Source organism: Amphibalanus amphitrite, unplaced genomic scaffold (assembly GCF_019059575.1).
Source record: "Amphibalanus amphitrite isolate SeventyFive unplaced genomic scaffold, NRLGWU_Aamphi_draft 001080F_arrow, whole genome shotgun sequence".
Taxonomy (NCBI): domain Eukaryota; kingdom Metazoa; phylum Arthropoda; class Thecostraca; order Balanomorpha; family Balanidae; genus Amphibalanus; species Amphibalanus amphitrite.
Genome location: NW_024882574.1, coordinates 220,164 through 246,031, shown reverse-complemented (window position 1 = coordinate 246,031; position 25,868 = coordinate 220,164). Strand labels below are relative to the sequence as shown.

Sequence of the window (25,868 nt, the reverse complement as noted above, 5' to 3'; positions counted from 1 at the left end):
CTCTGAGGACGGCGCGTCAGAGGTGAGGCTCACATCGGGACCGGGGCTGACAACGCGGAACGGGGCTCCACTCCATACCGCGGACCGGGGCTCCACTCCATACCGCGGACCGGGGCTGACACCGCGGAACGGGGCTCCACTCCATACCGCGGACCGGGGCTCCACTCCATACCGCGGACCGGGGCTCCACTCCATACCGCGGACTGGGACTCCACTCCATACCGCGGACGGGGCTCCACTCCATACCGCGGACGGGGCTCATACCGCGGACCGGGGCTCCACTCCATACCGCGGACTGGGACTCCACTCCATACCGCGGACCGGGGCTCCACTCCATACCGCGGACCGGGGCTCCACTCCATACCGCGGACCGGGGCTCATACCGCGGACCGGGGCTCCACTCCATACCGCGGACCGGGGCTGACGCCGCGGAACGGGGCTCCACTCCATACCGCGGAACGGGGCTCCACTCCATACCGCGGACCGGGGCTCCACTCCATACCGCGGACCGGGGCTCCACTCCATACCGCGGACCGGGGCTGACACCGCGGAACGGGGCTCCACTCCATACCGCGGACCGGGGCTCCACTCCATACCGCGGACCGGGGCTCCATTATCAAACCACTACACCATTTTCGATGCATTTTAAGACAAATGAAGTCCAATTTAAAACAGTTGATTTCTGAATTAAAACAATTGACAGGCGGGTTAAAACACGTGACATTCAGCTTAAAACAACTGACATGCTATTTAAAATAAATGACAAGCAAATTAATATAAATGACATGCAATTTAATCATAAAATTATAGTTACTTCAAACTATGCTGAATAATTACGTTTTAGTGCAAATAAAATTAACAATGTGTTCGACTACATATTTGCAATTGTGACAGTTCGTAGAACTTTAACATAGCAATGCTTCATTGGATTAAAAATTCAAAATGACTGGCGTTAGAGCTTCCATACGAAGACATTGAATCCTACACTACATACACTCAACACTGTCCTTCTCCTTCTTAACCCGCATCCCGCTGGGGGGCCTGGATTTCCACGCCCTGCTGGGGGGGGGGGGTGTTTGAACACCCTTCCCCTCCTAACTCGGCTCCTGGGCCACGTAGCGATACGCGGAAGGCAGTGTGCGAGAGAGCGACAAAACAAAATGACGGAACTACTTCAGTCACTTTTTGCTCAAAGGTCAGTCAGGTCACCAGAGGTCATTGAAGGCCAAATGTTGCAGATTTTCAGGTCAAATGTCAACAATTTTTAGAAGCCGACACATAACTCGGGAACCAAGAGAGCTACAGCACCGAGGAAAGGCGCATTTGATAGCCCACTTAACGCTCTCTCTGAATATTTTTCCCATATTTGATCTAACGTCAATGTTCTAGCCTGCAGGTGGTTGGCGGATTTTTTTTTGCACTTACTTATGACTCAAGCTTTGCACAAGCTAAACTTTACCTGCATCGCGTTCCTCTCGTCAAGACGCATCGAATGAACTTTAAGTTGACCTTGAAAGGTCAAATTGAAAAAATGACCTCAGGCCAAGGTCTTGACCTGACCGGAAAGGGTCATGTTGCGTATCAGCCGATTCGTATGGTGGAGCTTACAAATCTAAGGCGTTTTCATGACTCTAACATGCCTCTATCCATTTGCTAAAACCTGCTAGATACCCTTCGTGACCTGACATGACCTCATGGACATAAACAGGGGTCACGGGTGCTATGTATTTTTATGTTCATTGGGTCAACTGTCAACGTTACTTGTAAATTGTAATTCGGTGTTTGAAAGTGTTTAGAATGACTTTCGTCCAAAAGAGGCGTCTTTCAATTTTCTCCCTACAAATAATCATGTAGACGAACACAGTATTTTTGCTCATTTGCAGTAAAACATAATTATTCAGCATAGCTTTACGTACCTATATTTGTATGATTGAATTGCATGTCATTTATATTAATTTGCTTTTCATTTATTTTAAATCGCGTGTCAGTTGTTTTAAGCTGAATGTCACGTGTTTTAACCCGCCTGTCAATTGTTTTAATTCAGAAATCAACTGTTTTAAATTGGACTTCATTTGTCTTAAAATGCATCGAAAATGGTGTATATCCTTAAACAACATCAGAGGAAAGGAAAGGACAGAGGACGTTGTCTTCAATTTTCACTATATGTGCCCCATTCGTACATTTTTCCACCCTAAGTACATGGTTCGGGATAAGTTTTGCTCTCTCTCTGTCTCTCTGTCTCTCTCTCTCTCTCTCTCTCTCTCTCTCTCTCTCTCTCTCTCTCTCTCTCTCTCTCTCTCTCTCTCTCTCTCTCTCTCTCTCTCTCTCTCTCTCTCTCTCTCTCTCTCTCTCTCTCTCTCTCTCTCTCTCTCTCTCTCTCTCGCTCTCTCGCTCTCTCGCTCTCTCGCTCTCTCGCTCTCTCTCTAGTGTTCAGCATATTGCCCAAGAAATTACAGGGATGCTGGCATGCTGAAACCAGGCTGTGCAGCTCAGGCGGCTTGATTTTCGACCATGTCCCTTTGAGCTGAGCTGTAACGGCAGGGCGTCCAGGCTGGCCGCCGGGTTCTGTTTGTCCAGGCCCTGCTGGACGATAGCCCAAAGTTCCTCAATCAGGATTTGGTCCGGATGGCAGCCGGCTAACACCTCCTTCCTTCAGAAGTCCGGCAGGCTCGATTCGCACCACCGCTGGTCCTTGGCAGAGCGATGAGCTGGCGCGTCGTCCTGCATGAAAATGCATGTCGACCTGTCATCGACCATGCGTCGACTTAGAACTGAGCCGCTGGAGGCTCTTGTATGTAAGGAGCCTCGGAGGGCTCTTCCAATAGTGTCTCACGGTCGTGTCTGGACATTGGATAGCCCTTGAGCATAAGTGGCTTTGCCAGCTTTGTCACCAACTGGCCACTCTCCCCGGTCGCCTTTTTAAATGCGACTACGGTTACAGTCGAAATGGTGGGCGAACGCCCACACTGGAACGATCAGCGGCGCTGCCTACAGCAGTATGTTTATGTGCAGGCAGATGCCCCAACTGATCAGCTGGCATGCTGTGTCATTTTGGCCTGGAGCGTGTCGACTGTCTGGTTCAGCTCCTCGAGATAGAAATTTCAGGCCTTCATTTTGCTACGCGGCCGTTCGGGTGGGACAATCTATGCAAAACCGGCTGTAGCTCGGTGACCCATTACCTGAGGTCCTTTCGTGACCCCATGTCCCTCGGTGAAAGACCGCGTAATGCAGGGGTGCAACCAGAACCGTTATTCCTTAGGGGTATCAACTATTAGGAACCGGAAAGTGTTGTCATAGGTAGAGTAAACTTTTGCCGGACCCTGTACGTGGAAAACATGCCGTTTCTATTCCATCGGCGCCTAGCCCGATGGAATGAGATGGTTGGATGTCATTTGACAACATCGAACAGTGTTGGATCGATTATATAGTTTTTCTATCGCTTTACTTAGATTGAATGACTGGCTAATTTAAGTCATGTTATACGGACTGCGTTAATTTCAAGTCAAAGCGAACATTGATTTACGGCGAGTTCAAAGACGAGCCTGTTTTACCAGGCCGGCCGGCCGACAGGAGTCTGTCTGTTTTACCAGGCCGGCCGGCCGACAGGAGTCTGTCTATAATGCCGGGCCGGCCGGTCGACAGGAGTCTGTCTGTACTAGCAGGCCGGCCGGCGGACGGGAGTCTGTACTACCAGGCCGGCCGGCCGACAGGAGTCTGTCTGAGTTGCCAGGCCGGCCGGCGGTCGGGAGTCTGTCTGTTTTACCAGGCCGGCCGGCCGGCGGACAGGGGGGCGCGCTGGCCGATAACGGCCGCCGGCTGCCTCTCGTCGATGCCGCATTGTTCGCATCAAACTGTGCTGTTTATCTGCTGTTTGGACGGGTACCGGGCGGATGGACGGTGCAGACGCAGCCCCCCCCCCCCCTCCACCCCCTGCACCCGTCCAGACTTCGTACACTCACCGACTTTTTTAGTCAGCGATGCTACCGTCCCTGCTCACTCTAAAATTCAAAGAATGCTTCTTAGTACAGAAGTTGTCTATATTTGGATTGTCCATCCTACGTTGAAAAGTCATTCAGCCAGTGTAGTTAGTCCAGAAGTGGCATTCCACGTCCAAGTGCATCATAACTCGGAGTGGCAGTCCGCAGTGCAAGGGCATCTCCGACTCTCCGGGCCGAGGGTTTGAAAAGAAAACAAACAAGGAAAAATGAGAAAAATATATAACATTACCGCAACGCATGCCAACGCCGCCAGCAGCGGCACGGCAAACGCCGCGAAAAATGAAAAGGGGGCCCGCACAGTATGCCGCGGTGTCGGGTCGGTAATGCAAACGCCTCGTAAAGCTAGGTATTTTATTACATTTAGCTAGGTATTTTATTCCATTTAGCGCTAACACCAGATAATGAACCCTCGCCCGTATTGGTGCTTTGCCAGCGTCTAACGTATGTACAGGCAGACATGTGCATGGATCCGATAAAATGGATCTGGGATGTGATCCCACGGATCCTGATCTCGGATCCGACGGTATCATAGATCCAGCTCTGTAATTTATCGAGAGATCCGTAGGGATCACAGATCCGAGTCTCATTTTTTGCTTGAGATCCAGTGAGATCATAGATCCTCACTTATTTTTTGTCAACACATATATCCCAAAGAAGCACTTGTTTCAACTCACAAACGTTCTGTTTTAGTGATTTTATGTGATCACACGCCATAATCCTGATTTTGTGTCACTTATTGGCATATAAACCCTTTAAAGGTAGTGTGCCAGCTTTCTTGGACCATATGGAGTTAATGACCCGGATAAGGAGAACCGGATTTTTAGAACTTATCCATACCTTCAAAACTCATGGAAACGTCTTAAATTATTCAAATTTTGGGTACCCCAGTGCGAAATTCGCCCCGACGGGTTGTCGGTCGTAGGGGAAGTTGGGGGAACGCCGAAGACTTTTTTTCTGACGCCCGTAGCACGCAAGGTAGACAACATACGCTATTCTTGTTGGCGTCATTCGAGAGGCCAGTCTTTTGCCTTTCAAACATACCAGGCGCATTTGATGAATTCGCATACCGTTAAGCGCACAAACTAAAAATATCAAAGAAGTGACTTTTTCGGCGTTGCCCCGGACTGCGGGGAAAGCCGAAAATGGGAGAAATGATCTACGGGGAATGCCGACATTGATGTTTTGCCATTTTATCTCAAACTTTATCCAGAATTCATCAAAGCTGACACACGTTTCAAGAGCTTGAGGACGCGGTGCACACTGGAAGTTATAATTGTGTGAGATAATAAGAAAATGCCAGGTAAATCATTCCTTATAGGTAACAGGCCGTTGTGTCGGTTGAAAGTGTAATTTGTGTGACTAAAAATACGCGTTGCTATTCTACAGCAGTAAAGTCCACGTAGCGTGCTTTTAACACGTGCGTAATCGCACGTTTTCGGCATTACCCCAGCCAGCCATACTTTCATTTGCAGGCCCATAACTTTTCAACGTGCTGTATAAATTTCAAAATAGGCAGCACACTTATGCAAAGACATGCTAAAGATTACTTGACCGAATTGGCCAGACAAACGGTAGCATAATGAGTAAAAAATGCAGCTTCAAAGGCGCATGTAGTACAAGGGAAACGTACCTTGAAAACGCTCTTGGCGCCCTCACAGTCGAAGTATTCCGAATGACGACTCGTAACAAACATGCGATAATTGTAGTCACTTAAGCTTCAGAGCATCACTGACAGGTGGCATCCATGTTTTACGGTTTTCGAAATATCTCGAATTTCGGCTTTGCCCCAACTCCGGCATTGCCCCAACTTCCCCTACCCCAACCACATTTCACACCACTATGAACAATAAATGCACACACTAAAATCGCTATTACCGATAGGCTCATCCAATCAAGTTTCGATAAACCCGTTCATCATCATCTCCTGCGGTTTCGAACACGTCTGTTAGATGGCTTCTGATGCTCGTCGAGGTCGGAATTTCCAAATACGCGTGGTGCGTCGGGCCGCGCGCTCTGACTTCGGCCAAGAAAAATGCGTCAGCTGATCATTGTCATTTCTGCGCCTTGATTTCTGCAACTTGCGTGTGGTGAAATGGGGTCATAACTTAAGAAACGGCTGTTTCATATCAATTATTTTACATAAAATCATATTTCAAACCATAAATTAATGTTCGACAGCCAATTTAAAGAACCAATACCAATACAGGCTTACAGTTTAAGTTCGACATTGTGTTGTCTACGATTAGACAGCTGATAAATCATTCCCGTACGTCGTAATTCTATAATGACCTTTGCTTATTGTCACATGTGCGCCGCATTCGCGATTGTTGCCGACGCCTGTTTGCAGGTCAGCCCACTACAGTTGTTATACTTATCGAAAAACCGATAAACTTTTAGGCAAAAAAGGCACTATTCCAGGCCCATTTTTGATTTTTTGCGATATTAGGTAAAAACAGAAGCTTCTTATCCTAAGAAAAATAAAATGGGAAATCATTGGAAGGTGACACACTATCTTTAAAACATGGTTTAGAATGTGGTGCATGGTGGGATCCACTCAGATCATAGATCTATGTTCTTAATTTATCGTCAGATCATATGAGATCATAGATCCAAGATGTATTTTTCACGCCGGATCCGGTGGGATCATAGATCCCAACCTGTACTTTGCTTCGAGATCCACTGAGATCATAGATCCATCACTCGAATCCATGCACATGTCTGTGTACAGGTCTCGCGGGTTTTAGCGGTAGGTTTTGCACCTAGAAAATTTAGTGTACTTCATGCTATATCGTCGTCGTCTTAATTTTTTAAGTGTTGAAGATGCGATCTACTTGGTTCAGAAGCCGGCCATGATCGTGTAAAATGGCTTCATCGTAGATCGATTAGTTTCTGAATAGCCGGAAATGTAAAAGTGCAAAACCTACCGCTTAATCTCGCGAGAGCCGTACATACAGGGGAGGGGGTCCGTTGGCCCTTTCTTGCCGTTCGGCCCCTGATCGAGCAAGAGCTTCGCGTAAAAAAAAAATGAGCGTGCTGTCAGTGTCGAGAGGAAGCCGGTGATACCCAGTTTTAAGGTCCTAGGTCATCGGTGGACAACTTGACCTCTCAGGTCAGGTCAATGACCCAAAAGTCGGGAAAATTGGGACCTGCTAGACCTTCGTAAAGTGAGGTTGTAATGTTTTCGGGGAGCTGATCACGAATTTCATGCTAGTTTTTTTTATCACGGATGATGTCTTAATCCATTTAGGTCGGGTCAGGTCAGGTCAACCAGCAGGCGTTCTGTCGGCTATCCATAGTAGTGGTCAACCACCACAGACAGCTTCGTAACATATTACGCTACAAAGGCACCGAAACTACTTCGTTAATATTCAAATGGGTGATAAAATCGAAATCAGCAAAAAAAAACTTCCCTTGAAACATGCAAAAGTAACAAAAGTGAACCAAGGTCATCAACGGTAAATGACCTTGACCCGACTTTCACGTGACCTTGACTCACCATAATGCATGGGACAAACATCATTTCACATGTTTGAACGTTTACAACCACAAAAAGGCTGGACACGAGTGGATAATGTTAGCCGACATACGCCGAATGGCGATTCCGGCCAAGCATGGTCTCGAGAAGTAGGCCTCAGGCTAAAGGTCGTTTTTTGGGTCAGGGACATGAACCTGTCAGGATAGGAGTAAAATTGATCAACCCGAGGGTCCTGAAAGTTTCGTCGCGATCGGCCGCTTTTTACGCGAGCTATTCGCGAAAAACATCCAGCAGTACTGAACTAAATGCAACGAAATGTTTAAGGGGAGAACTATTATATCTTGCACTTATCTTGCACTCCTCTGAGATGCAAAGATAAGCATCTTATCTTTTCATCCCTTTGAGATTCAAAAATGAAGTCTCGGCGGTTCGTAGCCAAAAAACAAGCGTTCAAGTGATGGTGCGTCCATAGCCGAACCATTTTTTGGTGTTTGCGATGAAACTTTGAATTTAAAATGAAACTAGTGTAAATATTTTTTGCATTGGTGAATATATTTGAATATAATTTAATGAATTATGAATTAACATTTTCATACAAAGATATAGGAGCATTTCTTGCTCACTCGTGGGCCGTGGAAGATTGAGTATATTTTCCTCGCGCGTTACAGAAAAAACGCCGCCCCTTCGTCGCTCGGTCGGTAACCTGCTTGGAAAAGAGATATCCTTATCTTCCACTTGGAGCCATGAAAAATCATCTGTACCTCAAGCCTTTTTGATGTGAAGGTGGGACAGTCACTCGAGTTAAATGCTTGCCTGTAATGCGATTGAATCCGCTGTACTCGTAAGTCTGATGGGTTCCTTAGCATTACCTACATTTGACCCCCATGCGACTTTATCAGATCTGACTTCTCCCATGTGACCTGCCGTCTGACCTCCTATGTGACCTCCCGTCTGACCTCCCGTCTGACCTCCCATCTGACCCATCTTCTGACCTCCTATGTGACCTCCCGTCTGACCTCCCGTCTGACCTCCCGTCTGACCTCCCGTCTGACCTCCCGTCTGACCTGCCATGTGACCTGCCGTCTGACCTCCCATGTGACCTCCCGTCTGACCTCCCGTCTGACCTCCCGTCTGACCTCCCGTCTGACCTCCCGTCTGACCTCCCGTCTGACCTGCCATGTGACCTGCCGTCTGACCTCCCATGTGACCTCCCGTCTGACCTCCCGTCTGACCTCCCATGTGACCACCCATGTGACCTCCCGTCTGACCTGCCGTCTCTGACGTGGCTGACACAGGGCCAGACGATCAAGTTTCCGTGGTCGAGCATCACGCAATGGGACGTGGACGAGCAGGCGGAGGCGTTCTGTTTCCAGTACAGCCGTCAGGACCACACAGCCCGCTGGGTCAAAGTGTTTACTCCGCACGTGAGTACGGTCGCGGCGTGCCGGCGCCCGGCTCCCAGCGGCCGGCAGCGGCGGCGGACGTCCACGGGCACGCCAGGGCAGTGGGCGCTCCCACACCAGCTAAAGGCCTGGCTGGGCTTGTTTGTCGGCCTGTTTCGGCATGAAAGGTCAAATTTTGAAGTTGTACAATTTCAACAGAAACAAGTGTGACAGATGCACGTCGGTCGCATGAATGCAACGGTGCCATTCGGTCTTCTGTACAATGCTTATAGGTTTGAAAAACAGTGTTTAAAATAAATATGTCATCTTTGTGGTATGACAGTTTGACGTTTGTGAAAAGCGATAATGTGAACACATTATATTGCACAAACCGGTTTCGATATCACTTCATCAGTGTGCAAATATATAAATGAAACACACAAAATACAAAACGGAGACGAAATAGGTACAGCAGAGCAAATTAATTTCAAATACTTTCATATGACCTCATGTGATTGAGATCCCAAGACGCTTCCGCACCAAAAGAACGGCTAAACTTTTTCCCAATCGTATGTCACCAGCTTTGGAATTTACACACAAACAGGATTCAATGAGGGACGATTCAATCGTTTTTCTATCGGACCTACTTAACCTATCTCGTATGACCTCAGTGCGATCCCAATCAGGTAAACTACCACACTTTTCGGCATGTTTCACCATTGCATTGTTAATATTGTGGTTCCTAAAATCTCTCTTGTGCTCCATTAACCTGTTCTCAAGCCCTCTCGACGTTTCACCAAAATAAGGCTGTGTACATCCCTTGCACGGTATTTTATACACTAAACTTGCTTCACTACGGTCACACTTTTTCTTTTTTGCTACAACCTGACCAATCTTCTCCCCAGCCTTTTCCACAATCTGAATATCAGAGCACTTCAACATCTTTGATAATGCTTCACAATTCTGTGACCTGGGTACAACAACTATAGCGTTCTTTGTCTTTCCGTTTGTTTCGTTTCCCGTCCTATTCTTGATCCTTTTTGCCTTATTAAACTTATAAATGCCCTGGGGTACCTCAAACCTCTAAAAACGTCAGTGATATGATCACATTCTTCCTTCAGATTTTCGGGACTACATATTCTCATCGCTCTGAGGAAGAATCCAATCACTACCCCCGATTTCGTTCTCCTGCTATGAGCTGAAAAGAAATGAATATAGTCCTCTTTGTTTGTGATTTTCCTATACACTTTGTATCTGATGCCGCTGGGCGTCCTCTCAATATGGACATCTAAGAAAGGTAAAGTATTGTTAGTTTCTTCTTCTAATGTAAACTGGATCCTCCTTTCCACCGCGTTCAGTTCAGCTAACTTTTCACTAAGATCAAGATTGTCTGGCACAACTAACAGGATGTCATCAACATACCTATACCAAACAACATCACCTCCCATGACGTTAAAATAATGGTCGGTCTCCATCATCTCCATGTAAAGACATGCCGCCACTGGGCTTAATGGGGACCCCATGGCCAGACCGTGTATCTGTTGAAATTCTTCCCCGTTGAAAGAGAAAACCTGAAAGTCTAAACAAAGTTGCACAAGCTGAATAAAGTGACTCTTAGTGACGGGGAAGTTTTCATCTGGGATGTTTTGAATAGCCTTCTTAATAGCAATGATCGCCTTTTCTACAGGGACACTGGTGAATAGCGCCTTAACGTCAAAACTAGCAAATTTCTTGCCACTCAAGTCTAGCTCACTTAGAAGACTTAGCAAATCACCGGAATTCTTTAAATGAGAATCACTAACCGTTCCAAGTAACTGAGTTAGCGGTCTAGCTAGCACCTTTGCCAGGCGATGCGGAGCGCTTCCGATACCCGATGTAATCGGTCGCATTGGGATTCCGGGCTTGTGTACTTTAGGCAGTCCTCTCATCCTCGGGGCCACTGGTGCTTCCTCGAGAAGATGTTGTAGCTGTTTTCCCTTTGCCGAGCTTCGGAGTATCTTGCGGGCCTTTTTGTTGAACTCGACACTTTGACATCTGATCGTTCCAGTCACTATTTTCTTATACGTTTCCGGATCGCTGAGCAGGTCTTGCATTTTAGCATCGTAATCTGACTTGTCCATAACAATGACTCCACCTCCTTTATCCGCAGAAGTGACCACAATGTTATCATCTTTGGACAACTTGACTAATGCCTGCTTGAATCTTCTAGGGATAGCACTGGGCTCATGATCCGCTAAAGCTTTACAGCTAGTGACGATCCCCTGGATGAACCCCTTCTGTATCTCAGAGTCCTTGAAGTTCTGGTTTTTAATGAGATGCTCAGACAGTGATCGATTGTCCGTGCCTGTATCAAATTTTAGTCCCAGAGACAAGGCCTGCTTCTCGTCGTTCGTTAGAGTTCGGGATGATAGATTTGTTATGATTTCGCTTCGTCCTGCTCCGGCCCAATCACTTTCAAGACATAGCTTGTTCAGCTTTCGATTTAGCCTCTCTTTTTGGTTGACGTTAAACTCTTTAAGTTCTTCGGCGTGTTTTCTAGATATATTACCGCCTTGGTATTCTTCACGTTTAAGTATTATCTCATCTCGAAGGTTGGAACATGCTTCTTCCAAGTAAGCACGGGCTGATCTCGTGAACGGTGAGTTCTTGCTTCTCAGATGCGGCGGCGCTGATTTAGGTAAGACTTAAAGAGTTTAACGTCAACCAAAAAGAGAGGCTAAATCGAAAGCTGAACAAGCTATGTCTTGAAAGTGATTGGGCCGGAGCAGGACGAAGCGAAATCATAACAAATCTATCATCCCGAACTCTAACGAACGACGAGAAGCAGGCCTTGTCTCTGGGACTAAAATTTGATACAGGCACGGACAATCGATCACTGTCTGAGCATCTCATTAAAAACCAGAACTTCAAGGACTCTGAGATACAGAAGGGGTTCATCCAGGGGATCGTCACTAGCTGTAAAGCTTTAGCGGATCATGAGCCCAGTGCTATCCCTAGAAGATTCAAGCAGGCATTAGTCAAGTTGTCCAAAGATGATAACATTGTGGTCACTTCTGCGGATAAAGGAGGTGGAGTCATTGTTATGGACAAGTCAGATTACGATGCTAAAATGCAAGACCTGCTCAGCGATCCGGAAACGTATAAGAAAATAGTGACTGGAACGATCAGATGTCAAAGTGTCGAGTTCAACAAAAAGGCCCGCAAGATACTCCGAAGCTCGGCAAAGGGAAAACAGCTACAACATCTTCTCGAGGAAGCACCAGTGGCCCCGAGGATGAGAGGACTGCCTAAAGTACACAAGCCCGGAATCCCAATGCGACCGATTACATCGGGTATCGGAAGCGCTCCGCATCGCCTGGCAAAGGTGCTAGCTAGACCGCTAACTCAGTTACTTGGAACGGTTAGTGATTCTCATTTAAAGAATTCCGGTGATTTGCTAAGTCTTCTAAGTGAGCTAGACTTGAGTGGCAAGAAATTTGCTAGTTTTGACGTTAAGGCGCTATTCACCAGTGTCCCTGTAGAAAAGGCGATCATTGCTATTAAGAAGGCTATTCAAAACATCCCAGATGAAAACTTCCCCGTCACTAAGAGTCACTTTATTCAGCTTGTGCAACTTTGTTTAGACTTTCAGGTTTTCTCTTTCAACGGGGAAGAATTTCAACAGATACACGGTCTGGCCATGGGGTCCCCATTAAGCCCAGTGGCGGCATGTCTTTACATGGAGATGATGGAGACCGACCATTATTTTAACGTCATGGGAGGTGATGTTGTTTGGTATAGGTATGTTGATGACATCCTGTTAGTTGTGCCAGACAATCTTGATCTTAGTGAAAAGTTAGCTGAACTGAACGCGGTGGAAAGGAGGATCCAGTTTACATTAGAAGAAGAAACTAACAATACTTTACCTTTCTTAGATGTCCATATTGAGAGGACGCCCAGCGGCATCAGATACAAAGTGTATAGGAAAATCACAAACATAGAGGACTATATTCATTTCTTTTCAGCTCATAGCAGGAGAACGAAATCGGGGGTAGTGATTGGATTCTTCCTCAGAGCGATGAGAATATGTAGTCCCGAAAATCTGAAGGAAGAATGTGATCATATCACTGACGTTTTTAGAGGTTTGAGGTACCCCAGGGCATTTATAATTGAATGCTTTAATAAGGCAAAAAGGATCAAGAATAGGACGGGAAACGAAACAAACGGAAAGACAAAGAACGCTATAGTTGTTGTACCCAGGTCACAGAATTGTGAAGCATTATCAAAGATGTTGAAGTGCTCTGATATTCAGATTGTGGAAAAGGCTGGGGAGAAGATTGGTCAGGTTGTAGCAAAAAGAAAAAGTGTGACCGTAGTGAAGCAAGTTTAGTGTATAAAATACCGTGCAAGGGATGTACACAGCCTTATTTTGGTGAAACGTCGAGAGGGCTTGAGAACAGGTTAATGGAGCACAAGAGAGATTTTAGGAACCACAATATTAACAATGCAATGGTGAAACATGCCGAAAAGTGTGGTAGTTTACCTGATTGGGATCGCACTGAGGTCATACGAGATAGGTTAAGTAGGTCCGATAGAAAAACGATTGAATCGTCCCTCATTGAATCCTGTTTGTGTGTAAATTCCAAAGCTGGTGACATACGATTGGGAAAAAGTTTAGCCGTTCTTTTGGTGCGGAAGCGTCTTGGGATCTCAATCACATGAGGTCATATGAAAGTATTTGAAATTAATTTGCTCTGCTGTACCTATTTCGTCTCCGTTTTGTATTTTGTGTGTTTCATTTATATATTTGCACACTGATGAAGTGATATCGAAACCGGTTTGTGCAATATATATGTGTTCACATTATCGCTTTTCATATGTCATCTTTGTCCACAAGGTAGAGAGGTGAAATTTTCGATCTGGGGGTCAAATTTTGAGATATCTCACTGGAATCTGGTGCAGTGGTTGAACTCTCATATTTTTTTCATCTATATTCCGTTTCTACATTTTTGAAAACCAAAATTTTAAGGCACATGCAATTATTTAAAAAAAAAATGGATAACTTGATTTTAATCCGAAATGAATATTTTGTAGAGCGCTACAATTGAAGTCTTTAGTGTTTTACCCGATCTATAAAAAAGAAAACGCTTTGGAGATAGGATAGTTGATGAGTTACGACACTTTTCAGCTGAATTGGTGTATAATGACGTCAGGAAACTGGTCATACCTAAAAAGGAAAAAGATGACAAAACTATATCAGGCGATGTAAAATTGATACAGGAGCAGATGGATGGTAGATTGGTAGATGAAATTGACTTTTTCGGACTGTTTTTTTTTCTGCTATAACTTTCGACTCAAACTCGCACGACATTAGTTGTTCTGGCGTCGTGTTTTTGCAGGTGCCGGGCCCTTGTGTCATTGTCGGGCTCTGTCGGGTTGGGTTGTCTGTTGTCGGGCTGTCCGGTTGGGTTGTCTGTTGTCTCCAGTGTCGGGCTCCAGTGTGGGGCTGTGTCGGTGTCGGGTTTCAGTGTGGGGCTGTGTCGGTGTCGGGTTTCAGTGTAAGGCTCCAGTGAAGGGCTGTGTCGGTGTCGGGCTCCAGTGTCGGGCTCCAGTGTAGGGCTGTGTCGGTGTCGGGCTCCAGTGTGGGGCTCTGCCGGCGGTGGGGCCAGGTATCGGCGCGGGACGGCCGTCTGGCCTGTGTCGGTGGCCGGGCCGCCCAGTGCTGACTGACGGCCATCTCTCACACGGGTGGCACCCGCTGACACTTCCCCAAATCGGCCGGCCGCCGGGCCCCGCACGCCCCGACAGCTGGGAGTTCGGTTACGCGTTTGGCTTCGATCGTTTTTTTTTTTTTGTCGATGTGTGGGTAGGTGTGTGTGTTCTTTACGTCGCTCTAGTCCGCATTGTGTCCGGCTCACTGTCAATTTGTTTAGTTCACTGTCAGTTCCCTCATCTGGATTAATGCTCGCACTCAGCACATTGGGATAGCCCTGTGGCTTTTTTGCAGCTTCTTGGAGTAGAGGGCACCATTTTTAGGCTCTTTCTACCTTCATTCTGCGACCAGCACTTGTAAATATGCTGCTTGACTCACGCTGACATTAGTTGACACCACCATTGAATAAGCCCGCCAAACAAATGAAAAGTTAGTCAAGTATGAAATTTAAAAAAAAACTGAAGTCCAACACGTAAACGGTAATATACGAGATCAGGTTTATGCATTTTTTGATCAGTCACAAGGCCCTACTCGGTGCTACATATATGAAAAATCCCATACTCAAAACCCTCGCTGTGCTGGGGGGGGGGGGGCGTTTTCACGCCCTCGCCCAAGGTTTTTATGAGTATCTTAAAATTGCGGCTCTGAGCGCCCCCGTTTTTGACACACCTTATGGCTTATCATACATCTTTTCCGCACATGTTGCGAAAATTTCGGACCCGGGTCGTTCAAGGCTAGCTCACAAAGTCACGTCAAGCGACCTTACCTCAGAAAAAGCTCCAATGCTCGCCATAGCTACATCGACTGAACGATCGCTTTAAAGAAAAAAAATCGGCGATCGATAAGAGTAACACTATGCATGTATGTATCTCTCTGAATTTTGATATCGATGCCCTATGGTCGGGTCAATTTAGCGACCTCTCACCTCGCAAAGCAGGCCGTGTTTTATCTGAGTTTACGTGGGCGACATGCTCATAAAATGACACGATGTCGTGTTGCTCAAGAATGAATCCGAATACAAAAACAACTACGCTGAAACATAGAATCACACCGGCCCTGGAAAAAAATGTGAAAAGGGACAATATCATGCTGGTATCGTCTGAAAGGGAGTGAAGGTAGCCTATGCCGGGATAAAAGCGAGCATATGACAAATCACAGACCTGTCGCCCTGTCTGCGTGCGATGTGCATTGTGCAAGCCAGAGCAAAATCTTGTGCTGAACATGCTCTGTTCTATCCCAGTGGGTTTTGGCAGCACCTTATCAAATCTGAGGACCATGTTCTAGCATACCGACCATTAGCAGCATCCGCGGTCTTGACGGCCGTTGGGTTCAGCACTCCGTGATGGCCATGACAAAATTGAAAGCCCAATACTTGGCGAGCTTTGAAGATAACGCAATCTACATGGTCATAGACCTCTGTACACCTACCAGATCTACGACACCTACCAGGTCTATGAGATGGCACGAAAAAGTTCAGTTTAGTGTCCAAGGTAACGTCCAGTTCACGCATCGAACCTACCTTCTTAAAAACTATAGGTGCCACGAACGTTATAAACATGTAAATACTCGCGTGTTTCTCTTTACGCCAATGGTTTTACATTTGGCTGCATTCAGCGAGAGTTTGCACGTTTCGGACCATTCAGCAATTCGATCACTGTCATCCAGGAGGTAGTCACCTTGAGCGGCGGACCGCACACATCTGAAAAGGTTAACATCATCAGCGTACATCACTCAATGTGATCTGATGACTGATTGGATATCATTGATGTAAAAACAGAAAGGAAGTCGCTGATAAGTAGGACTGCGGAGTCGGAGTCGTAGTTGGAGTCGGTCGGAGTCGACGGTTCTGCCCGGAGTCGGAGAGGGGTTCGGAGTCGCCAAAATCTTACCGACTCCGACTCCCGAGTCAGAATTAACGCTGCATGGCTCAACGTCATGCACTGCACCTGTTTGCTTGACGATACTGCGGTCGAAATTAGATTTTGTCGAAAAGGCCATTTTGCTGTATTGGACGAACGTTTCCAGCGAAAGAAGCAGAAGACTGTGAATTCCACACAACCTGCTTTTTAATTCTGCACGTTATTTTCAATGCATATTTGCAACGCAAAACCTTGGAACGCACAAGGGATCGTTTCCGGCAAGATAAAAACAGCTTCATTATGAACTTTAATATCATGATATGGATTTGATAGAACCGTCCGGAGTCGGAGTCGGAGTAGTAGTCGATTTTTGAAGCCGGAGTCGGAGTCGGAGTCACCCTGAAATCAATCGACTCCGCAGCCCTGCTGCTAAGATTCCGCCTTCGGGGGTGTCGAATGTCCCTGCCGTCCACTCCGACGTCTTAGCGTTCAACACCACGCGCTGTACACGGCCGGAGAGATACGAGACGAACCACTCCAAAACAAGGCCGCGAACATGAAATGAAGTCTGGAGCTTATGGAAAAGTAAGGTATGGTTTACGCTTTGAGAAGCCGCCGAAAAAAGAGCCTGTATGAATTACGTCCGTCTGGTATTCGTCCGACGCTGACATCCATTAGCCACGCATGATCCAGAGTGCAGATACTTTGCGAGACTCGAGATAGCTCCAGGTAAAAATCCATGCTGGGCATCAGATAAGGCCGGTCGCGCGTGTACCGGCAGACCGGCAGAGCGAGCGACGCTAGCAATATTTTCAAGAACACGTCCAAACAGAGGTAACAACGGTATTGACCTGTAGTCCTTCTCCTTTGGGTTTAAACGATCGGCATTTTTATGCAAAGTAACGACGTTGACTTGCTTCCATGTGGTTGGAAATACGCCGTGATCGAATGACATCTGACAAAGTAACAAACAGGTGTCACAAGCTCCTCCGTGCATCTAACCCTCGCCCGCACATGGGGGGGGGGGGTGGTTGCCACCCCCCCAGGCAGTCTTTCTGCTCTGCACTCAACATTTTTAGAGCTAGAAGGCTGATTTTTCGTATAGCTGCTCGTCTATCCTTTCTTGATGTCCACTGAAAATTTCAAGTTTCTGTGATTTTTGGTTTCGGAGATATGACCTTGTTTTTCAGGTCATGTCATGACCCAAATGGCCAATTCTCAACATCTTGCGTTTGCCATGGGCCTTGTGAGCTTTTGACACCCTGATTTCGGCCTTTTTTGCCAGTCTTACCTCCCACCTATCATGGAACATGTTGTTCGACGATGTACAGGGGTCAAGGTCAGGGTCAAGGTCAACCTAGGTCATCTAAGATAATTGCGTTTTAGGCAAGCTGAATTTACTTTTTGTGAAGTTTTTTGACTGCATTTTTGGTAAAAGCTTCTCAGATCATGATTTCATGTAATATGGACCGAAAAACAATCGGTGCACACATCAGTATACATACAGACACACACAGACATACAAACACATATAATTGACCTTGACCTAACTTGACCTGAAATGACCTCAGCAGCAAAATTCTGGTCGGATAGTGTGACAAAGAGGTTCTAGCTGGCTTGGCACCAGAAAACAGCATCGTCATCGGTATTTGATAAGCAGCGCACTTGATATCCAACGGTGACCCAAAACAGCAACATTTTTTAGTTTGACCTGACCTGGAAGGTCAATGACTGACCTGAGAAGGTAAAACTGGGTATCATTGGATTCGTCTCTTCCCAAAGAATCTTTTTGGTCTTTACTGCTAAGCTCTATCTCCAACAGGAACGAAATGGCGCGGGGGGGGGTGGCAACCACCCCCCCCCCCCATGTGCGTTCTAGGATGGGAAAATGGCATGTGCGGGCGAGGGCTAATAATCCTCGCACCTACGCCGTCCGAACCACAGGCCTGATTACGGAGCGAGCGAAGCGAGCGTAGTCTTTCCTTAGATTAACGGAAATTTCTGAGTATGAGCGGCCGGCCGGCCGGCCGGCCGGCCGGCCGTGGTCACGCTTTTGCGAGGCTTATATCTCAGCAACCACTTGACCGATTTACACGCGGTAATTTTTGTAGGGTAGCTTCATTCCTTCTACCAAGTATTGGACTATTCCCGATGCATGTGGGTGACCCCTTATGCACGTGCCACGTGCAAAACGAAGAGGTGTCACTTTTGTAATTGTTGCAATATCTCGGTAACTACTTGGCCGATTGCGCTGAAAGTTGGCATGTAGGTAGGCACCCACTAGGCACTGCATATACATGTGCCAGAGTTGGGGTGCTGCTGCACGTGCGCACGTGCAGGGGTCGTTTCCAGATCTCGGGAACGGCTGGACCGATTGCGCTCAAATTTGGTACACGGTTAGGGACCGGTTAGTAGGGTGCCGTGCACAAGTCAGTTGGGACCCATCTTGCACGTGCGCACGTGCAGGGTGCCGCTTCCAGATCTCGAGAACGGCTGGGCCGATTGTGCCCAAATTTGGCACATCGCTAGAGACCAGTTAGTAGGGTGCCGTGCACAAGTCAGTTGGAGGTACCCCCTCGCAATTTCGCACGTGCAAGGCCCACCCTCTCGCTCGCTCCGTTAGTCGCCCCAAAAGGCGTTATACTGGTTGTTAGGAATATTACGTAAGACTCCACACAGCTTATCATTTGAACAAGGATGTATTGGCCTGCTTCGGGTAAAACAGTTTTCAGTGCAATCTGTTGAGCGTTATTCCGCTGACACGCACCCACGGCCAGTAATCCAGTAGCGCGTCAGCGCCCATCCTCTGGCCGATTGACCCGTTTGGTGCAACTGATGCAACTGTATGCAACTGACAAGAGTTCGCCAACAGACGCCAAAACTGCGGTCAGCAATGCGGCGATACAACATCCACGAATGATCCGAGTTAAAGGGAGTGGTTCACTTTCCTGAAATTAGTTTTTTTGCAATGGATTTATTATTCTTAACTCAATATGATCAGAAAAGAAAAGAAAACCTTTTTATAAAAAGGATTGTTTTCTATATTTTGATAAAGAAAGGGCTACTTTTATCTTTAATAGAGGCCACGTAGGCCTACTATTTGCAACTGAAGGTAACGATGCATTGCTCAATCAAATTAAAGCTGCATAGACTCGCACTAAGCCGTAGACAAAAACAGTGCATTTGATGCAACCTATCTGCAAGGCGATTGGCTGAAAGTTAACCCTCGCCCGTATAACTAGAGGGGGGGTCGAACGGAACCCCCCTCGGTTTTTCGCGAATAACTCGCGTAAAAAACGGCCGATCGCGACGAAACTTACAGTATCCTCGCGTTAATCAATTTTACACCTACCCTGAAATTTTCATGACCCTGACCCCTAATGACCTTTGACCTGTGACCTACTTTTCGAGACCATGTTTGGCCGGAATCGCGATTCGGCGTATGTCGGCTCGCACTAGCAGCGCGTTTGTAGTCTTTTCGTGGTTTTAAGCGTTCAAACATGGGATATGATGTTTGCTTATGATGCATGAGGGTGGGTGTCAAGGTCACCGGAAGGTCAAGTCAGGTCATTGACCTTTGATGACCTGGGTTCACTTTTTCGAGTTTTGCATGTTTCTAGGCCAGTTTTTGGAGCTGAATTCGAATTTAGCAACCATATAAACATTTACGAAGTAGTTTTGGTGCCTTCGTAACATGTTACGAAGCTATCAGAGGCGGTTGCCACCTACTACGAATACCCTTACTGGTTGACCTGACCTGACCTGACCCGACCTGGCCTAAATGCATGAAGACATCATCTGTGATAGAAATTAACATGATATTCGTGATCAGCACCCCGAAAAACCCCGTAGCAGCCACGCTTTACGACTTCCTAACAGGTCCCGATTTTCCCGACTTTTGGGTCATTGACCTGACCTGGAAGGTCACCCGATGACCTAGGACCTTAAAATTGGGTATCATTGGCATCCTCTCGTCACGGGCAACACGCTCGTTTTTTCCGCGAAGCTCTAGCTCGATCAGGGGCGAGGACCCCCCCCCCCCCCTATACGTTCGCGGCTGGAAAAACACCAATGCGGGCGAGGGTTAAGCCTCTGCGATAGGTGGCTGCATTCCTGGCATTCTTCTACAAGGGACACATTCCTCTATAAGGGACTCTTTGCCGAACGAGAATATGTTTGCTTAGGGTGGTCACTGGGGTGTAAAAGCTCCTGATTTGTGCTAGTCTCAGCTCAAGCTACAAAGCTGCTACTTCAGATCAAAACACCATGTTTAACGTGATAGGTACATATATTTCCTAGTGCTTTCTTCATCTTCCCATGAGAACAGGAACGCAGCCGTGATAACGCTCATAACAAAGACTTGAATTGTGATAAAGTAGTTGTTGTTAGACTTTTGGGACGCCGTGCAGTCACCTACTCGGGACCCAAGTCCAAACAGTTGGCGCGCGGCCGCCGGGAAGTGGCGCCGGCGCGCCGTGACCCTGACGGCACGGCTCGGCGGCGCGCGCGCTGGGCCGGCGCCACTTCCCGGCCGCATGACGTGGCGCAGGTGCTGCGTGTCGCGCGCCGCCGCCCGTTTGTTTTTGTTCCGTGCCTTTTTCATGTCGCCTGGAAGCAGTTTATTAGCATTTGGTGTAGTTTAAGGGCATAGTGTTGACGCGCTATGAAAACTAAGACGTTAAAGTTTAGATTGAGCAGCGAATTAGGTACCGACGTCCAATGTACATACTTGATGATATGGTATAGTCATTCTTAAAAAAAAAACTTGAATACTTCTGGGGGATTTTTTATGCAGGGCAAAAAGTAAAGAGCAATTGCGGTACCAGAAAAAAACATCAACTGCCAGAAATTATATATTTTTTTCATAAGCACATTCTAACATTTCATCTGCACACATACCTAAACTTTAAGTTTGAGCTACGTTTAGGCTTTCAGAGCGCGCTCGAAGTGAGAACCGTTTTCATGCACGCAAGCCTGAGCTCTTCTTTTAATTTGTTACGTTGCTCGGGTGACAGAATCTTTTGATGACCTATCGACTGATAGTACATACCTACGATCGATTGGCACAGCGACCTATATTTGCAGCTTGTTTTCTGAATGCCAGGTCTTCTTAGCTTGGCTGATGCGTATACCTATATGTCATGTTTCTTTCGTGATGCTTCGCTGTTCCTCTTTTCTTGATGTGATAATGGCTTCGATATCCGCATCCTCTTGTGATAAGTGTGTTGGGAATATCTGCGCGATTTTAACATTTTCTTATACCAATTTTGGCGCTACGCAAACTTATTCGTCATTTTGAAATGTAACTCGTTTCTGATGTAAAAGGTATAGCAAAATATGCCGAAATATACAGAATAGCAATTTTTATATATTACCCAGTTGAAAGCCGTGAAAACATCATTTAATCATGTATAACGTCATGTATACACCCAGACAGCCACCAAAGCATAATCTATGTATCGGATTTACAAGGATTGTATGCAGTTACGATTTCATGTGTGTATGTAGAATGGAATATCATTTCCAGCGCTTTATAACAAGCTGCTAAGAAAAGGGAAAAATAAGGTCGCCTATGACCTCAGGTGATCCTTATGAAAGATCAGAGTCATGGATGTTGTATTAGCTCGCGAGCTTTCTACTCTTCGAAATCTGTGAAGGATTGCTTGGCACTAAGAGCACTACAAAGTTGCATCATTTCTGGACCGTGCAGAGGTTCATTTATGGCGTCACAGGCCAATGACGGGGTGGGACCTAAAAACGGTGTCAAACTATGGGATTCCTATCAAATATCAGGAATATTTTGTGCGGTTTTCATTGCCAGTAAATGTCTGATGGTTACTGTCGGGTGGAGAGGACGGGTAGGTGCTGTCGGGATGGATGGACAGATCGGTGCTGTCGGATGCAGAGGAGGGCACTCTCGCCGCACGTTGTGCAATTGGCTATTGGTGCCGGTCGTGCCACTGATGGTGGTGCCGGTCTTGTGTCGTTTCAATGGTTTCCCCTTCCGAATGACGTTTGCTCTTTTGTGTTTGATTCTCTCTGGTCACCCGCCCCCGGGTTGCTGGTTAGACGGCGTCCCTGTAAGTGTGTGTTTGTGTGTGTGTGTGTTTGTGGCTGGTGTGATGGTGGCCGTGTGTGACTGACCTTTGGCCGTCCGTCTGTGTTCGCCCCATGGACAGCGGTGGCATCCCCCGCGCCGGGCCCGCCGGCTGGCCGGTCTATTGACTTTGTCCGTCTCTCGGCAGTACCTGTTTCTGTACGAGGTTTTCGAGAGGATCCAGGACGAGCGGCTGGCGCCAGAGCAGCCCGGCCAGCCCAGCGAGCCGTGAGGGCGCCGAGCCGCGGCCCGCCACCGTCCCGGCAGCCAGGCGGCCCGCCGCAGCCAGCCGCCGCGTAGCCCACGATATATTGTACCTAATGTTCTATATACGGCCGTAGCCTGGCCGCGCCGCGCGGCCTCTCGGAACTGAGCGGCATTGTTAGTCCTTCAAGGTGCGTGCGGTTGCGGTGCACTGCGCGCGCGCGCGCGCTGTGGCCGGCCTGCACAGCCCCAGCCGGCCATTGTTACGGGATCGACGGCCGAACGGTCGGCTGCGATCGTGTGTGGTGCGATGTTTGACATCTGTGTACCTTATTTCGAACGTTGATCGACTCTATTATTGACCAGTGAACTTGTTTAATTTGCCAATGATGTATTCCGGATGTTTTTGGTGGTCGTTTTTCATGTCTTTCTGTTGCCGGCCGACTCCAGGGGGGCGCTGAGTATGTGACGTATGACGCAGGTGACGTATTGTGTGACGTGTGACGCAGGTGACGTGTGACGGTGACACTACTGCGGTGACACGGTCACCCTGGCCCGTCCCGGTCGGTGCCGGGGGCCGGGTCTGCCGGGGCCGGGTCTGCCGGGGCCGGGTCTGCCGGGGCCGGGTCTGGTCTGCCGAGACCGTGGCGGAGGTCGGCGCCATTACATATCAGCCGAGCGGACCTGACCACAGACGGACAGACAGACAGACAGACAGACAGACAGACAGACGGACGGAGAGACAGACGGACGGAGAGACAGACGGACGGAGAGATAGACAGACAGACAGACAGACAGACAGACAGACAGACAGACAGACAGACAGACAGACAGACAGACAGACAGACAGACAGACAGACAGACAGACAGACAGACAGACAGACAGACAGACAGACAGACAGACAGACAGACAGACAGACAGACAGACAGACAGACAGACAGACAGACAGACAGACAGGGGCAGGCTCAGCGGGGCAGTCGGGTGCTGTTCCCGATAGTTTGAGCCGCAGGTTCACAGGAGACGGACAACGAACACTGGCCGACCGCCGGGGCCGCCCGCTGTGGGCGACGCCGGCCGTGCCGCCGGGGCCGCGCGCCGGCCGGATGGGTGTGGCGGCGCGCGGCTCGGCGCCCCACCACGGCACGCCGTATGCACGGCGTAAGGACGTCCCTGTGTGCGCGAGTGCGGGACTTGTATCCGATCGCGTTATGCATGCTTATACATAGAAAATATACGCACGATAGACGAGTATTGAGTATGTTTTTGCCTGAAAATGGTCGGCTGCAGGTGACAGAGTATCTACTTACTGTATGGTGCACAGGTCACACTGTACAGATGGCGGGGGAGGAGCTGGCGAGAGAGTACTGTATAGTTTACCACCTGATGTGGCGGTGCCGCGGTGGCCGGTCCCAGCCAGCTGAGCGCCGCTGAACCCAGCTGTACCTACCAGGCCCCGTGGCGATCGCCGTCCTTGTGCTGCCGCCGGCGACCAGCGGCGCCGGCAGCTTTGTCGTGCGTCTGCTTCTTGTTCCGGTATCAGTCGGAGTTCTATTAACGACCACGGTTCCAGAGACGGGCGTCCAGATAAGACGCGCATGGCCACCCCTATCGGAGCTGAATTGCTGGCCGCGCCCGATAAAGAGAGCCTCCTGGAAGTCGCTGGTCTGGGGCGATGAGAGTACCCGAGCTGACGCTGCCCAGGCCAGCAGCTGACCTGGCGCAATGCTTATGTAAGGTTTTCAACGTCATTCTTAAAACTTTCAAACACCGAATTACAAGTGAGCATGACACACTGAACCGAAAAATGGCACCCGTGACGCCTCAGTCCCCGAGGTCATCTCAGGTCACAAATGTTATCCAGCAATTTTTTCACTGATATTTTCTGATAGAGACATGCTAGAGCGATGAAAACGCCTTAGATGTGTTCGGCTCGACGATATAACGGATCGACTGATATGCAACATGACCTTTTCCGGTCAGGGCATGACCTCGACCTGAGGCCAAATTTTCAAGTTGACCTCGTGACCTTACAATTGGTCATAGAGCCCTTGGGCACACTGCATGTCACAGGTAGAGTACCTAAGTTTCCCGCCTCACGCGACTGTCGTCGGCCAGGCGATTGATCGCGACGAGCACGGCGCCCTCCGTCGAGTGGTGAGACCTGTAGCCGAACTGAGAGGGATGAAAAGGGCTGGTCTCGGACAGGTAGGAGGCTAGCTGTGTGCTCACTACCTTCTCCACTCTCCAGTATCCTGGACAGAACGCTTAGGAGTGAAATGGACCGTTTGTTGGATGGTAGGTACAGACGGGTCGCCTGCTATAGGAAGGGGGACAACACACGCCGTTTTCCAGCTATCTGGGAACACGTTGGTTGTTTGTGACAGGCAGGTTAACCCGCGCCCAGATGGGGTCTGCCGAGCAACGTGGTCTGATGGGGGGGGGGGGCATTTTGGCCCCCCCTCAGATCTCGAGAACCACGCAACATAGCGACAAGCGGTAAACGGTGTTGGATAGCCCCAAGGGGGAACTACCTTGTGACCCAATTTCATTGACCTCGGTCAAACCGATGACGTCACAGGTCAGGTCAAAGGTCGAATTTTCACCGTTTACAGGCATTTCAAGAAATGCGTTGTAAAATCGTGTAAAATGCATTTCATTGAAAATCATCGATGGGGAAATGTTCTTCAAACACATATTTTGCTATTTGAGGTCACTGATACCAGGTCAGGTCACAGAGGTCAGGTCACGGGGGGGGGGGGTCACAATATGAAAGTGTCGTGTGATACATGTTTTATGGTCCATTTTACATGACAAATGCGATTATGTGGGTCAGACAGACTTAAGGGCCAGCTTAGGTCACGTTTTGGTCAAGGTCAGGACAAGGTCAGGTCAAATTAGGTCAAATTTCAAAGTTGATATTTTTGCATAAAATGGGTATCTATTCGATGCAGCTCATCACGGGAAGTTCAATGGTGATCTCCGTTTTGCGCTACGAGCTCTAGAATTGCTAAAAATTGAGTTCAAAAATTTGACGCCATCAATTTTTAACAGTTTTTTTGCTATAACTTGGCCAAAAAAAGAGGTATCGATCTAACATTTGGTTTGTATATCGAAGAGCGCAGAGACTATCACATATATTCCGGTTCTTTCGAAATTCGAA

At 48.0% G+C, this 25,868-nt stretch overlaps 1 long non-coding RNA gene across 1 annotated transcript; it reads left to right on the top strand.

Annotated features, from left to right (window-relative positions):
* Positions 1-23,957, top strand: LOC122369862. The gene is made up of 3 exons (XR_006254485.1): positions 1-22; positions 8,769-8,897; positions 22,652-23,957. It is a non-coding gene; the product is annotated as an uncharacterized LOC122369862 (long non-coding RNA).
* Positions 23,958-25,868: the final 1,911 nt, after the last annotated feature.